Consider the following 16,219-nt stretch of genomic DNA (forward strand, 5'->3'; position numbering starts at 1 on the left):
TTATTTTTTTTTCAAATACTACTACTATACTACATAAGCATGTTTAGTTGTAGAATAATGCTAAGTTCAATTAGTTTTTTATCAACTTATAGACTAGCAAGAGTGAAAACAAGAGTGAAAACAAAATAATTTTTTCTGGACTAGACAGATTTCGGCACGTTAGCTCACAGAATAATGATTACTTCTTATAGACTAGCAAGAGTGAAAACAAAAACTTTATTTGAATTCTTTTCCTTATCAATAGTTGTTGAATTCAATTAATTTTTTTCCTATGCTATTTATCCACAAAACTTAGCAAAATTATTCCAGCAAAGGATGAGTTATGAAAGAAATAAAAAAGAAGAAGAAACTGTAAGAAAGAATCTAATTAGCAAAAAATAAAACTGAGAGAGAGAGAGAGATACAAGCTTTGTATCATATATATGGCCCATTCTTCCTACAATATTCTAATTAAGAACTTCCCATTCATGAAGCGTTGTATCGTATATAGCTGAAAGGAAAAAATTAATAAGATACAAGCTTCATTATCTCAAATTAGATAGCACTGGAATAGTTAATACTTGGAATTGAGAATTTGAAGTAATTAACAACAATAAATGATGGGTAATAGTAAATTTAACATTACATACCACTAAGTTTATACCAACAAATGATTATCTAAACATATGATTAGTGGTGGAGCTAGAAATTAATAACACTTTTATTATACATCAATCATAACATATGACCTCAGTGGTTGTAAAACAATATTTAAAAATAAATAAAAATCCTATTAATTTTCAAAATTTGAGGAATATCAAGGTTAAAATTTTATTTTCTATGTCCAACAATGTGTCATGTTGTTTAAAATTATGGATCTATTTTCAATAGAGAGAATTGGTCAAGGAAGAGACTTACTTAATGGACAATGGAGAAGATGCTAGTGGTGGGCCGTGTGCATCATTTGGTGGGAGGTCCATCCTTGGGCACAAAAAAGGGAATCTGTCCCAAGCCCAATATTGAACCAGTATCAAGGCCTCGCCAATCTAACTGGCACCTCTGTTGGTTGCCCTGCATAACTCTTTGTACAACCATGCAAGGCAAGCGCTCCCCCAACTGTATCGAGGTGGATTGCAAAGGTCTCTCAACATCCGCAACCACATCATATGCACCCTATTGCCAAATTTGTTGGCAAAAATTGTGTCCCACAGGAGTGTTAGAATATAAAACCATGCATACTGATGCACAACCACCTCCTAGACTCCTAAGCACTTTGTAGATAGAGATGTGTCAATTCAGTTACAAGGCGTTTGGCAAGTATCAGGTTTTATTTTGTTGAGAAAATGGTGCTTTTAATTTTATTTTTTATTTTTTGAATATTATATTGCGCTGATGTGAAAAATTATGATGTCAGCAGAGGTTTCGATTTTATATATATAGAGAGAGAGAGATTAAAATCTCATTAACTTTAGGACACCCGTTTAAAAATCAATATATTTAAATAAGCTACTATTTAATTCTACATAATAACATAAATAATTTAGAAATTATCATTGAGATTATTATTCAATACTCAAATATGGGATGAACAGAACTTGGGTTGAATCCAGCTGAGGTGGCCTAATTTCAGAGTCTGGTTTTAACACGACTTTGTTCATCACAATGACAATTATAACCTTGCCCATTTGTGCAAATTACACCACTCCCAGTAGCTCTCTAGAGACTGGCGCACTGACATATTTAACTCAATTGACATTTTAGCTCTTTTGAGTATGAGGTCCAACTCAATACACTTTTCCTTCAGTGGCTGCTCAGATTGTAATAACTCTAGGGACTTTCAATCTCAGCTCTTGTAGGTAAGTGCTGCTTATATTTTGATCATGGTCTGCTTGACCATCTTCTGATTAGTAATTAATGTTAATACTTTAATGGGTCATCATGCTTTTTATTGGTATTGATTGCTTTGAAGTGATTTCAGGCATTTAACTGGTATTGATTCTGCTTATGTAAGTACCATGTTGAATCTTTATGTTCTGCAGTACTCTATAGACCATGAACTAAACATAGAGAAGAAGAAGGAAAGAAAAAAGGAAAAAGAGAGGTTTTCTGGGATATCTTACCCATCCATATACAGTGGATTGACTTGCCTAAAATGGTGGTGACTGGTGAGGAAGGCCAATAGCCAGTACATAGTATGTGAATGGCTTTGATTATGATTCATGAAAGTAATACTACGCTGTGCAAGAAATTTAAAGTTGCTTGGGAACCCAACTTTGCCTCAAGCTGGTCCGTGGCTATATCATAATATAAGCAAGGTCAGGCAAAAACTTCAAGGCCTTAAACATGAGTATCACATATTTTAATAAATTCTTGCAATTATTGATACTATCATAATAAATGTCTTTATATGGTGTAGTCTCTTGAGAATGCATCTAGTATTAACTCTCTGGAAAGTAATCCATCTATTAATGCTCATGTATCCAGGATAATGGAGGGTGAACCTGTTAATGTGAATGAGTTTCAAGAATTGGCCAGGCAAGCTCTTCCAAAAATGTATTATGACTTCTTTTCTGGGGGAGCGGAGGATCAACACACCCTAAAAGAGAACGTGGAAGCATTTCGCAGAATAACGTATGCTGCTGCTAATTCAGTTCGTGATTTTTGCTGTAAACTGGCTACAATAATTTCCTGATCACTTTCCACTGCTTCTCGGGTTCCGGCCTAGAATTCTTGTAGATGTAAGCAGAATAAATTTGTCAACTACTGTACTGGGTTACAAAATCTCAGCGCCAATCATGGTGGCTCCATCTGCTATGCATAAGTTGGCACATCCAGAAGGTCCAAATCTTCTTGGAAGAGTTCTCAGTCTCAGTTGAAATTTGTTTGGATTCTTATTTACTTGCTCATTGTGATTATTCTAGGGGAGATCGCCACAGCCAGAGCAGCAGCTGCGTCTAATACTATAATGGTATTGATTTTTAAATATGGAGCTAATTTTCTTGCTAAGTTTANAGACGATTATATCCTAGACAATATTGATTTATCCAAAATCCTCCATTTATTCGCCTAGCATTCCAATTTACTTTCAGATCAGATTTCTGGACTTATAAATATTGCTGCCTAATCAGAATATTCATGAAGCTTCAATATAGCTAAAAGATAGCTAGTGCAATAATATAGCTCAGCCAAATCAATCTTAGAGCCAAAAGAGGTCCATATGAATATACATACTATTCATACATAATCAATTTTCAAAGCCTGGACCATACGGCTATAAAACAATTCCTATTATAATATTGTAATTATCAACCCAAAGGCCCAAAATTTAGTACACGGCTGAACTAGTGCAAATGCATACTAACCGGTCAACAATTGAGGCTATGTGTGAAAGCAAAATAATCCACAAGCACCCTTTGCCCATCCAAGATGGCCATATACGGATATATATATATATAAACCCACAAAAAGCATTATTTTCCCTTTCACATTATGACAAAGCAATTGATAAAGTCCAAGCCTATTAGATACAATATCAAAGCTCTTGACATGCAGCTATATTTGACCATCCCTTATCTAATATAATAACAATTCTAGGAGCCCTTTTTCTATTACTATAATCATAGAAACCGTACCTGTAATCTCTACTCACAGCCACAGTGAAGAGAAGTAAAGTTCAGTAGTCTGATGCGGCTGAAGCAAAAAGAAAGTCTCATAAGTATATGTGAGGTAAAAGACTAGGGTTTTTAAGGCCCATATATTTACTTATGTCATCTCACTTGGGCTTCATATTCCAATTGTATTTATCTTATTTTTTTTTTTATTTTTTTTTTTAATATCTTAGGCCCAAACCCATTTAATCCATTTAATTGCAGGCCTCCTTTATAGTTTACATATAATAAATAAATTGGTGTCAAAATTTTGGGGTGTTACAAGTATTGGGGTTCAATCCCGCCTACATTAAAAACTGATTGATATCTTGGTTTGATGATAAAAAGTTATCATTACGAGCAGATATCATAAGTTGAAACTCTCTTAAAAAAAGACTCATTAGTATCATTTCTTTTTTAGTAAATGGTGATAGTCATGTGTTTGGAAGTGTTTGGATTTCAAACTTTGAAATTTCAGAATTTAGATTTAACCTCTTAAAGTTTTATTCCACTTGCATTAGTAGTCACTCCATCCATATTTTCCGTTTAGTGCCACATAAATTTGTCACACATGTTTAGTTTATCTAATAAAATGATGCCACATAAAGAGCCTTTTCAGTAAAAGACTATAGTTAGGCAAATTATTTTTGCTAGTTGCGGGTCCACACAATGCGTGATACAGTTACAATTTTTAGTGTCAATATAGTTTAGCAAAAAGTTTGGTTCTTCTTCCAACCAAACAACATAATCCATCAACATTAAGAACTTATTTCGTGAAGCCTTGTCTTATTGTATCAACTATTTTGAGTGCTAGTATAAAAATGTATATGATCGTTAATTCCTATTAGTGAATGGAAAAGGACAATAAATTTATTAATAAATGAATTTCTACCATGGTATGTTGAACTTGAATAACTTATACATTGCAAGATTGTAGATTATAATATTGAACTTAATATCATAAATCTTTAAATTTCTTATCCCTTTATAAAAATAAAAATTAAAAATATATCCTCAATTGGTCTTCAAATTAAAATTATATCATATCAAAACACTAAAATTTTGTAATTCACTCAAAAACTAAAATACAAATATCAGTTAGGAATGGGTAGAGAGAAGGGGGGGGGGGGGAGAACGTAAAGAAAGATAATACCACAAATCATTGAATTAAAATAATAATATTACTTTTTGTCATCTTGGACCAAAGTGACTCAAATGGACCGAAATGGAATGGCGTGGACCAAAATGAACTAAATTGTAACCAAGACCGAAATAGACTGAATGGACCAAAGTGGACCAAATTTGAAATCACATGTCAATAACAATCCTATACATTAATTTAGTTACAGGCAAATTTACAAGTGTACATACTTTTTTATTTTTTGGGAAGTGATAGATTTATTGAAATATTACAAAAACGATTGAAAATAAAACGTCATACTATATAAATATATATATATATATATATATATATATATATATAAGAATCTGGTATGTAATTTTTTTTTAGTAATCATTAAAAAGCATTGAAGGTACTAAAAAGATTTCCCCATTGAAGCTTTACCTTGAATGCAAAATTTTTTTACTGGTAATATGTCAGTAGCTAGCTTCATGGCCGAGTCATAAATTCTGGTAAACTGGAGTTGTGAGGGTTCATATATCAGCGTATTTCGAGCACTCCATGTAGCCCAAATAACCATTTATAGCCTTTTTTCTTTTTTCTTTTTTCTCTCTCTTTTGGTTGTCGTGGCCATATAACAATGTGAAAGGGAGGAGCAATGAATTGAGTAAGAGTAATGAAGAAAAAAAAGTGTGGAAGGAGTTCTTTATAAATTAAAGTAAGATGAATGTGAAAGGGTAGAGTATATGTAAGGTCAAACAGTCCCAGATATAATTACAGAAAAAAAAATCATCCAAGATAAATCTATAAAGTCAATTGACTAATATAATTACTATTATAAAAATAATTAGAGGAACAAATTGTAAAGTTGTGATTTACAACTATGTTTTTATGTTGGTTTTAATTCTATGTAAAATTTGATTATAATTCTATTCAATCATTTCCCTGTATTTTTGTGGGATTTAATGTAAAAGTTGTGTGTGAAAGCTTGGTGAAGATTCTGTGAAGGTGAAGAATTCGTGACTAGCCCGCAACCAGCTCACGACTAGCTCGCGAGTGCCAACCTGCAAAAATGCCACATGAGAAGCTCATGCTTGAATTTGAAGAGTCTTCATCAGGCTAGATTTCATGAGTCACTTCATGACTTAGGCCAAGTCTCGAGTGACCCGCGAAACTCTCTGCTTGATGATTTTAAGTATGTCTTTTCAATACCTTTACCAATACTATATAAACCCTCATTGCCCACGAAATTGAAACAATGAGTTTTTCAAAGAAAATTTTGAGAGAGAAAACCCTAGTTAAACACTTGGGAGTTAGAGATTGTTTATCCACAATCATCTACACCATTTCTCTAAAGTTTCCTTTACTTTTACCTCTTCCTCTACACATCCTTGAGAGATTCTTAGTTCAAACACTTACCTCACTCATTCTGAGTGTTGAAAGAAGTTTTGGTGCATATGGGAAGCATTGGAAAAAGCCATTGAGTGGCGGATGCAATTTGGAGTTAATTGCGGAATCCAAACAATTAGTGAATACATGGTTCTGTGAAGCTCGTTGGTAGCAGGAACTTGAAGGGTTCAAGGTCATTAGGTAGATTAGGCTTAGAGTGTCTCTTTGTTATTCATGTACTCTAACTTTATTCACTAGTGGATCGGTTTTAGCTTGGAGGGGTTTTTCGTCGAGTATTTCGGTTTCTTCTTCAATAACACGTTTCGGTATTATCTTATACTAGTCGAGCACCCGTGCGTTGCGTGTGATAATATTTTTAAGATGATCTCATTAAATTTATTTTTTGCAGTTTAGACTAATTTAATAAATAGTAATGTATTTCATAATCATATTTTCATTTATTATAGAAACAATCACAAATGTAATATATTTTCTTACCAAAATACCACGAAATAAGTTCTTAATGTTGATGGATTATGTTGTTTGGTTGGAAGAAGAACCAAACTTTTTGCTAAACTATATTGACACTAAAAATTGTAACTGTATCACGCATTGTGTGGACCCGCAACTAGCAAAAATAATTTGCCTAACTATAGTCTTTTACTGAAAAGGCTCTTTATGTGGCATCATTTTATTAGATAAACTAAACATGTGTGACAAATTTATGTGGCACTAAACGGAAAATATGGATGGAGTGACTACTAATGCAAGTGGAATAAAACTTTAAGAGGTTAAATCTAAATTCTGAAATTTCAAAGTTTGAAATCCAAACACTTCCAAACACATGACTATCACCATTTACTAAAAAAGAAATGATACTAATGAGTCTTTTTTTAAGAGAGTTTCAACTTATGATATCTGCTCGTAATGATAACTTTTTATCATCAAACCAAGATATCAATCAGTTTTTAATGTAGGCGGGATTGAACCCCAATACTTGTAACACCCCAAAATTTTGACACCAATTTATTTATTATATGTAAACTATAAAGGAGGCCTGCAATTAAATGGATTAAATGGGTTTGGGCCTAAGATATTAAAAAAAAAAATAAAAAAAAAAATAAGATAAATACAATTGGAATATGAAGCCCAAGTGAGATGACATAAGTAAATATATGGGCCTTAAAAACCCTAGTCTTTTACCTCACATATACTTATGAGACTTTCTTTTTGCTTCAGCCGCATCAGACTACTGAACTTTACTTCTCTTCACTGTGGCTGTGAGTAGAGATTACAGGTACGGTTTCTATGATTATAGTAATAGAAAAAGGGCTCCTAGAATTGTTATTATATTAGATAAGGGATGGTCAAATATAGCTGCATGTCAAGAGCTTTGATATTGTATCTAATAGGCTTGGACTTTATCAATTGCTTTGTCATAATGTGAAAGGGAAAATAATGCTTTTTGTGGGTTTATATATATATATATCCGTATATGGCCATCTTGGATGGGCAAAGGGTGCTTGTGGATTATTTTGCTTTCACACATAGCCTCAATTGTTGACCGGTTAGTATGCATTTGCACTAGTTCAGCCGTGTACTAAATTTTGGGCCTTTGGGTTGATAATTACAATATTATAATAGGAATTGTTTTATAGCCGTATGGTCCAGGCTTTGAAAATTGATTATGTATGAATAGTATGTATATTCATATGGACCTCTTTTGGCTCTAAGATTGATTTGGCTGAGCTATATTATTGCACTAGCTATCTTTTAGCTATATTGAAGCTTCATGAATATTCTGATTAGGCAGCAATATTTATAAGTCCAGAAATCTGATCTGAAAGTAAATTGGAATGCTAGGCGAATAAATGGAGGATTTTGGATAAATCAATATTGTCTAGGATATAATCGTCTAAGTGTGAAAATAGATTTTTAAGTGAGAAATTGTGTATTGATGAACCTATTTTCGGTGTTGTTAGGTTCTAATTCTACTGAATTGTTGTGATTCGAGGGAGGTTGATATCCTTTATTTTTGCAACTAAGAGGTAAGTGGTGTTTACTAATTTTGGGGGTTTTCCCAAAACAGTGTTGATTTTAAACTATTTTATAAAAGAAATATGTTGATATTCTATGTATAAATTGATATTTTATAAATGGTTGATGTGCACGTTTACTATTCGTTTTATGAAAAATTTGTGGGACAACCTAAATTTAGTTAAACTTGTATGTGTGTATATATATCTTTATATTTTTGAGAATTATGAATGGATTATTTTTTGTGAGCATATTGAAATGTGTTTTGGAAACCTATGGCAAGTCGTGAATAGAAGCTCAGTATGGTATCTAGTCCTTAGCAAGGGACAATCATACTGCAGCTAGTCCTTAGCAAGGGACGGTCCCAGAAAAGGGGACAGTGCACATTTGATAGCTCCTTAGCAAGGGAGAATACTATTAAGGATCCAAAAGGGAAGCTCCTTAGCAAGGGAGTGCACTTTTAGGTTCCAAGGGAACCATCCTTAAGAAAGGAGATGAAAAGGAGGTTCTAGTCCCAAAAAGGGGATAGCACAACCCTGTCAACGGGGCGTAAACGTTGACCACGAGAAAAGCCTAGGAAATTGTTTATGTGATTGTATTGATATATGTATTATGATGGCTCACAATATAAAGATATTTTCTTTTTATATATGAAGTATTTGATGATGAATATTGATGAGTTACAAGTTATGAAATTGTTGAAAAAAAATTATTTATTTGAAAGGTTTGTTCCCACACCCTAATGTTAGTGAATTCCACTTATTGAGTTATCTCACCCCCCCCCCTCTTTTATTTTCCATTACAGATACATTAGAGGGATTACTGGAGTAAAGATTCTTGGGAGATAGCAGTTACAAACTATTTTTGTAGAACTGAGGATTTTATTATTATTTTATGGCATTAAACATTGTATTGGAGAATTATTTTGAGGATGTTTTGTATTTAATGAATTAGAGCTCTGACTTTTCTGATGAAATTCAAGGTTGCTAGTTTCTTTTATTTAACATATTTTATGGATTATTCAGATTAGATAGGCATTTACTGCTTATGATTTTGGGGCGTTACACTTGATGAGAAGAGAGATGGGCTCATTGATGCATGGGTGTTGCCAAAAAAAAGAGCAGGTATTACAAAAAAGAAACCTCGAGTACCTGTTTATAACTATCAAATTATCAACAACAACAACAAAAAAACTGATTGAAAGTGGAGAATTATTGCCAAAGTCAGAAACTACTTCCACCACATATCTTTAACTTGGAAAGCCTTGAATTAGTATTGTTGTGATAAGCAACATGGCCCAAGGTTCTTTGTTTCCTTTGGCAGCCTTAAGTCTTTACCATAGCATGGATCAATAATAGTGACTGCTCCGGAAAGAGAGAATGATGAAAGAAGGGGTTTCATGGAGTAGATCTTGCAACTTTTGAGTCTGGGATTCTATTTTCAACTCTCATCTGGTGTCAATTAGAAAGTGTTAGAGGGTCGTTTTTTTTTTTCACGTTTTACACCTAGCCATGTGTCTTGCATCTATTAGAAATCTTTTAGTCTAGGGTTTTTATAAGGAAGTCGGGTCTGACATCTACATGGCATGGGCTTTAGGGTCCCATTTTGCCATTGCCAATATGTGCACAAGCATTAAATCTGGTCCAAGAAGCTTTGCTGCAAAATGAGCTTATTCTCCTCTTCTACTACCGCATAAGAGGCTGTTCTCCACTTTCTGCAGAAGGAATATGTTGATAAAGTGAACTTTTCACCGCTTTCTGCAAAGGGAATGTTACTCTACTTTCTACTGAGGCTTTCTCCACTTTCTGCAAAAGGAACAATACTCTGCTTTCCATTGAGGCTCTCCACTTTCTATAGAAGAAACATGTTTTCTCTACTATTACAAGTCTACACAAAAAGACACTAAAGTCCGAAGAAAGTTCTCACCAAGCAAATGTTAATTTGCAACATGTTAGCATACATCCTCATAAATATACAAATACGTATATATTTATATATATACTTCGTAAAATGGGTTAGAACAAATAAAAAATATAATGCTTTCTACAGAATGACGAAGGCCAAAAAGGTCTTAGCCCCAACTCCCATAGCCTTATTGCTTAAGATTAGCTCAAAGCTATGGAGTTTGGAACGTGAGTCAGATTGGCTATGAAGCTCAAAGAGGAGTGTCTTTTTTGGGAGAGGAAATACTTTAGTGGTGCATGCCAAAATATTTTGCTAAGGGGTTTTTCCTACTATTTCAAAACTACTTTGCTGCTATTTTTCTCTACTAATGCCTATGACTTTCTCTGTCGTTGTTGTTGTTTTCTTTGTTCTATTCTTATTTATACACAAATTCTGGGACTTTCCCACCCCTTTTCTTGCTGACTCTCTTCCTCCCTCTTTGACAATTCTGGGACCACGGCGGAATACTACAACTCCCGAGCTTCAATCAGCTGTAAGTCCTCTCTCTTTCCAGGTCTGGGATGCGAAGGAGTAGGACCCATCATTTTCTTCACACTGCTCGATGTCTGAAATTACGGAATAGTTTTACTTACCTTCGTGTTCTGCAGCTCTCTTTGTTCTCCCTTCCTTTTTTTTCACGGAGTGCTCAGAGCCTCCAATTCTCTTATATAAATAATCTGGGCTTTCTGGGCTTTATTTCAATTCTTTGGGTTGTTCTGCAGCAAACCCTTTTTCTTTGGTTACTTAGCTAGCTCGGCTAGGATGTGGATCTAGTAACAAGTCCTTTAGGTCCTTTCATCCTTGCTTTTCTTTGGGGCTTTATTTGCTGACCCATGTTAAAAATGGGCACCAACAAAAACGAAACAAATAAAGAAAGAAATGTTTTTTCCATCATGATTGCATTGCCAGTTGCCACTAATTATAAGCAATCATGCTACGTGAATGAAAATGTACAGGCCACCACAAAGCTCTTGTTTTGAAAATATACAGGCCAAATAAGGCACTGTACTTTAATACAGGCTGTCTTGTCTGGTATCAAAAAAATAGAAAGCACACTAGCCCACCGACATATTTAACTCGGTTTAGATTTATATTTTAATTAAAAGTATCCACACATTATTTTGAAGTAGATTTAAACAGTTTACGAGGTACAACTATACACATTTCTCTACATTAACAATAATCAATATCATTGTATAAAAAAAAACATTAGTCAATATCATTGCCCGAAACCTTCATAGGCTGTTAAGATTGTATTAACTAGAGTTTCACGTTTCTTATAGGTATGTGCTGCTTAACTTTGATCACCATCAACTTCCTTGACCATAAACCCAATGGTTGGCCTAATGATCTTTAAGGGTATCTTGGAGTCTGTAATTACATAGTGAGTTGGACTAGAGATTACACACATCTGGCGAAATAATCAGGTGCTCAAAGAGCTCTGGATCCATCCTCATTAGCCCAAAAAAAATATCCTTTATCATTGTTTGAGTTGCAATGAATGTTACTTCATGAGTCGTCATGCTTTTTATTGGTTTTAATGGCTTTGATGCACTTTTAGTCATTTAGCTGGTTTGATGCTAGTTATGTAAGTGCCATGATGAATCTTTTAGCTCTTCACTACTTTGTAGACCATGAACTCAACATAGAGAAGAAAAAAGGATTTTAATGTTTTTGGGATGTCTTACCAACCCATATGAATGTGCCTATGTAGATATTTAGAATATTATTTTGCTTAATTGGTCACTGATCTAGAAATTGACTTGTTTAAAATTTAGTGGTGAGGAATGGCCAATATATAATTTGTCAATGGCTTTGATCATAGTTCATCAATGTAGCATTATTTTGGGCAAGAAATTTAGAGTTGCTAGCTCTGCGCTTCTGCGGATATATTATAATATAAACAAGGTCAAGCAAAACTTTTTTGTCACAAAACAAGGAGCATCACCTATTTTAAGAAATTATTGCTATTATGGAAACTATCATAATCAATGTCTTTAAATGGAGTAGTCACTTGAGACTGCATCTAGTACTAGATCACTGGAAAGTAGTAATGCATCATTAATTCTCATGTTTCCAGGATAACGGAGGGTGAACCTGTTAACGTGAACGAGTTTCAAGAGTTGGCGAGGCAAGCTTTTCCGAATATGCATTATGACTATTATACTGGAGGAGCTGAGGATCAATACACGTTAAAAGAGAATCAGGAAGCATTTCGTAGAATTACGTATGCTGCTGCTAATTCTGTTGGTGATTTTTGTTGCATACTGGTTACAATGATTTCCTGATCAATTTCTATTGCTTCTCAGATTCCGGCCTAGAATGCTTGTAGATGTAACCAAAATAGATTTTTCAACTACTGTATTGGGTTACAACATCTCAGCGCCAATTATTATCGCTCCATCTGGTCTGCACAAGTTGGCACATCCAGAAGGTCCAAATCTCCTTGGAAGGGTTCTAACTCTCAGTTGACATTTGTTTGGATTCTAATTTACTTACTCGTTGTGATTATTCCAGGAGAGATTGCCACAGCCAGAGCAGCAGCTGTGTCTAATACTATAATGGTATTGATTTAACAAATATGGAGCTAATTTTCTTGCGGAGGTGCATGAATTGTAAGTTATTTTTCATTGCAGGTTTTGTCCTCCATGTCTTCCTGCACTATCGAGGAGGTTGCTTCCAGCTGCAATGCTGTTCGGTTTTTTCAATTATATGTATTCATCCTTCTTTGGCGTTTAAAAGTTCATTCAATAAATTTATCCTTTTGGTTGCTGTTTTGTCTTTGTTTTGGTAATCACATTGTTAGCAAATCACACTCTAATCTGATATTTGTCTGGGGATAGGTATACAAGAGCCGAGATGTATCAGCTCAGCTAGTTCAGAGAGCTGAAAGAAATGGATACAAGGCTATTGTCCTGACAGTTGATGTTCCCAGGCTCGGTCGAAGGGAAGCAGACATAAAGAGCAAGTAGATATCTTTTTTTCTTTTTCTTTTTTTTTCCAGCACTAATCATTTTATTGCCTTCACAGTTGGCTATAAATTTCTTCATGTAATGGAATTTATTTTCCTTCCATACAATTAGAAGAATTGGTTAAATGATTAAATTTTCCATATCCCAATTGCTTAAACTTTTGGAACAATCGGTAATTTAACACATACTAACACAATAAGCTCTATCTTAAATCTGATTTGAAATATAACTGCAATAAGTTCTGCAGAATGATTTTACTGCAGATAAAGAATTTTGAAGGCCTCTCATCAACCAAAGTTGACAATGTGAGTGGAATTTTTCAACTCCCAATTTTAACATTTAAGTGTGCCAGATGCATGGGATTTACATGAATGGATGCATGAACTGAAGTTTCAATATTTAATTAATTAAATTTTTTTTTTTCCAGTCACTCAATGAATCAAATTTTCTGCAGGATGATGGTTCAAAATTAGAAGCTTTTTCCAAAAGGACATTTGATGATTCTTTGTGTTGGAGGGTATAAACCAGTTAATTATTCTGATTACCTTGTAATATGCTGTTTAAAAAATTTTGGGAACTAGGAAAGGAGTTTTTTTCCTAGAACGGAAATTTTCAAAACTAGTTGTTTATAATAATAGAACTGATTTTAGCATTAAGTAGTTCAGTTGGTGCTTTTATAACTTTATGTTGAGGTTGTGGCTTCGAGATACCATTGGAAGTGCCTATATTTTTTCACTTTTTAATTTTTCTTGCTGAGGGGGTGCGCAAGGACTATGGTTTCTTACATTCTTATGAGTTTAACTAGTGCATTACAACATACGCAGGACATAGAATGGTTAAGATCTATAACAAAGTTGCCAATTCTGATCAAGGGGGTACTCACTCGTGAAGATGGTAGGGCCTCCATTTTATGGTATTTGCATCTTATCATTTTTGCAAATGTCATTTAGTCATCCTTTTGACCTTCAAACTTTCTAGTAGTGGATCCCTGTCAATCATCCTGAATATGTAATCTTTATTTCTGATTATTACCTCCTCTGTCCACTCTGCCAAACATTTTAATGTAAATCCCTTTCAATTCTGTGTCTTTACATACTCTTGATAATTTACTCAGATCCTTGAATGTCGTGGTATTGCTTTACTTTCTGTTCAACATTCAGATATCCTTAACATTTGATAATACTACTATTGGCAGCAATAAATGCTGTAGAAGTAGGTGATGCTGGGATTGTTGTCTCAAATCATGGAGCTCGCCAGGTTGATTATACTCCTGCCACTATTACTGTTCTGGAAGAGGTAAAGCTTTATCTCTACTGCTTAGTATAAGACTTTATTACTCATTAAGCGCGTAGGTGTAGACACAGATACTAGGTTTTAACTGTAGATACATTGCATTTCTGTGTCCATTTTATTGTATAAAAGCTAAAAGTATTAGGAATTAGGGAAACTTTGTAGGTGGTAATGCGGTAGCTAGGCATCCTTAACATAACAATCTGTAGGAATTTTTATCATTTTAATATAGGAAATGTATGTGCTCATTCATTCCTGCTGAGGAATTTTCTGTTTGGACTTGAGCAGACTGGTATGTTCTTTGGCATGCTAAGGACGACAGCAATTGTGAATACTTATGTACCTTGTGGTTGCAGGTGGTTCATGTTGTTGGAGGGAAAGTTCCTGTGTTCCTTGATGGAGGAGTGCGGTGAGGAACAGATGTCTTCAAGGCATTAGCCCTTGGTGCACAAGCCGTCCTTGTAAGCTCTCCACCCCAAACTAACTTATGAATCTTCTCTTACACTATTTATTCACACGAAATGTCAGTCATGTAGTTGCTATTTAAAGCGAACAAGTAGTAATTTTTAGTTATGCACTTGTGTAATTGCTGTTATGTGAGTTTCAAATGTCAATAGATGTCTGTGAAACCAACTGATGCCATGCAGCTCTATCATACTCAGCTGCTGGATTGCCTTTTCTTTTTTTCAACTTATTGTTTGATTTGAGTGGCACCTCAACTAATTTCTGTCTAACTTGCATGTGAAAATAAAAAACTTTTAAGTTGCTCAAGATAAATTCCTAGATCAATGAAACATTTTGAGAGTAGTGGATATAGTTGTGGGAGTGACATGCCTAGACAGTTTTAAGCCTCAACACTCACACTTGCTATCAACTCTCAATTTTTTCTTCTCTATAGCTCAAAGTGGATGCTGATATATAAGAACCTCTGAGAATTTTATAATTCATAGTCATAGCTTTCTACACCCTATTGTAATCTATATATATTATTGCAGATTGGAAGGCCTACTTTCTATGGGTTGGCAACAAAGGGGGAATATGGAGTGAGAAAAGTCATCCAAATGATGAAGGATGAGCTTGAGCTCACCATGGCACTATCTGGCTGTCCTAGTGTGGAAGATATTACTAGAAGTCATGTGAGGACACAGCACGAAAAATTCCATTCAATGCTCTAATAAAATATTGAAGCATTAAGACAATGTCCTAAAGAAAAATGATTCAGATCATCAACCAACCATGAATAGGTGTGGAATATGTTGAGATTTCTCCATTGATCAAGTTGGCATGTAGATAGTGAAATGGTATCAGGAATACTATCTTCTGCCATATCTATTTCTGTTTTATAAATAAGTGTGGTTGTTATACATGTGGAACCTTTTGGTCCATGTTAGAGATAAAGGTTCAGAACACAACCCCATTGTATTATCCTACTCTTAATTGTGAGTTTAAGGATCGTTTTTTTCTATTTTCCTATTGATAGATTTTTGTAAATTTTTATAGAATAAAAAAAAAATGCAACCTCCAGCTCATGCCTGGAGAAATTATTCCATAAGCCTGGGCATAAGGGTATGCGTCTCGAAGTTATTGATTGAAAAATACATTTTAAAATGATGGGGAGGGGGGACTTTTTTTTTTCCCCTTAAATTCTTGTAAGTGGTAATGGCTAATCATGGTGGATTGGTAGTGTAGTGGTGTGAGAATTTGACAGTGTCAATGCTGAATGCACTTTAGGCATAGAGCTTAATTTTAAGGATGTTTGAGAAGGAGCCAAGTTTGGAAGAGGTGGAAGTAGCTTTTCATGTACATATTATTGTACATTTTAAAATCCACTAATCATATGT

At 34.3% G+C, this 16,219-nt stretch overlaps 1 pseudogene; it reads left to right on the forward strand.

Moving 5' to 3' along the window:
• The first annotated feature begins 1,716 nt into the window (after positions 1–1,716).
• LOC112032194 (peroxisomal (S)-2-hydroxyacid oxidase GLO4-like) lies at positions 1,717–15,848 on the forward strand (annotated as a pseudogene).
• The last annotated feature ends 371 nt before the right edge of the window (positions 15,849–16,219 follow it).

This window comes from Quercus suber, unplaced genomic scaffold (genome assembly GCF_002906115.3).
Source record: "Quercus suber isolate HL8 unplaced genomic scaffold, Cork oak 2.0 scaffold_327, whole genome shotgun sequence".
Taxonomy (NCBI): Eukaryota; Viridiplantae; Streptophyta; class Magnoliopsida; order Fagales; family Fagaceae; genus Quercus; species Quercus suber.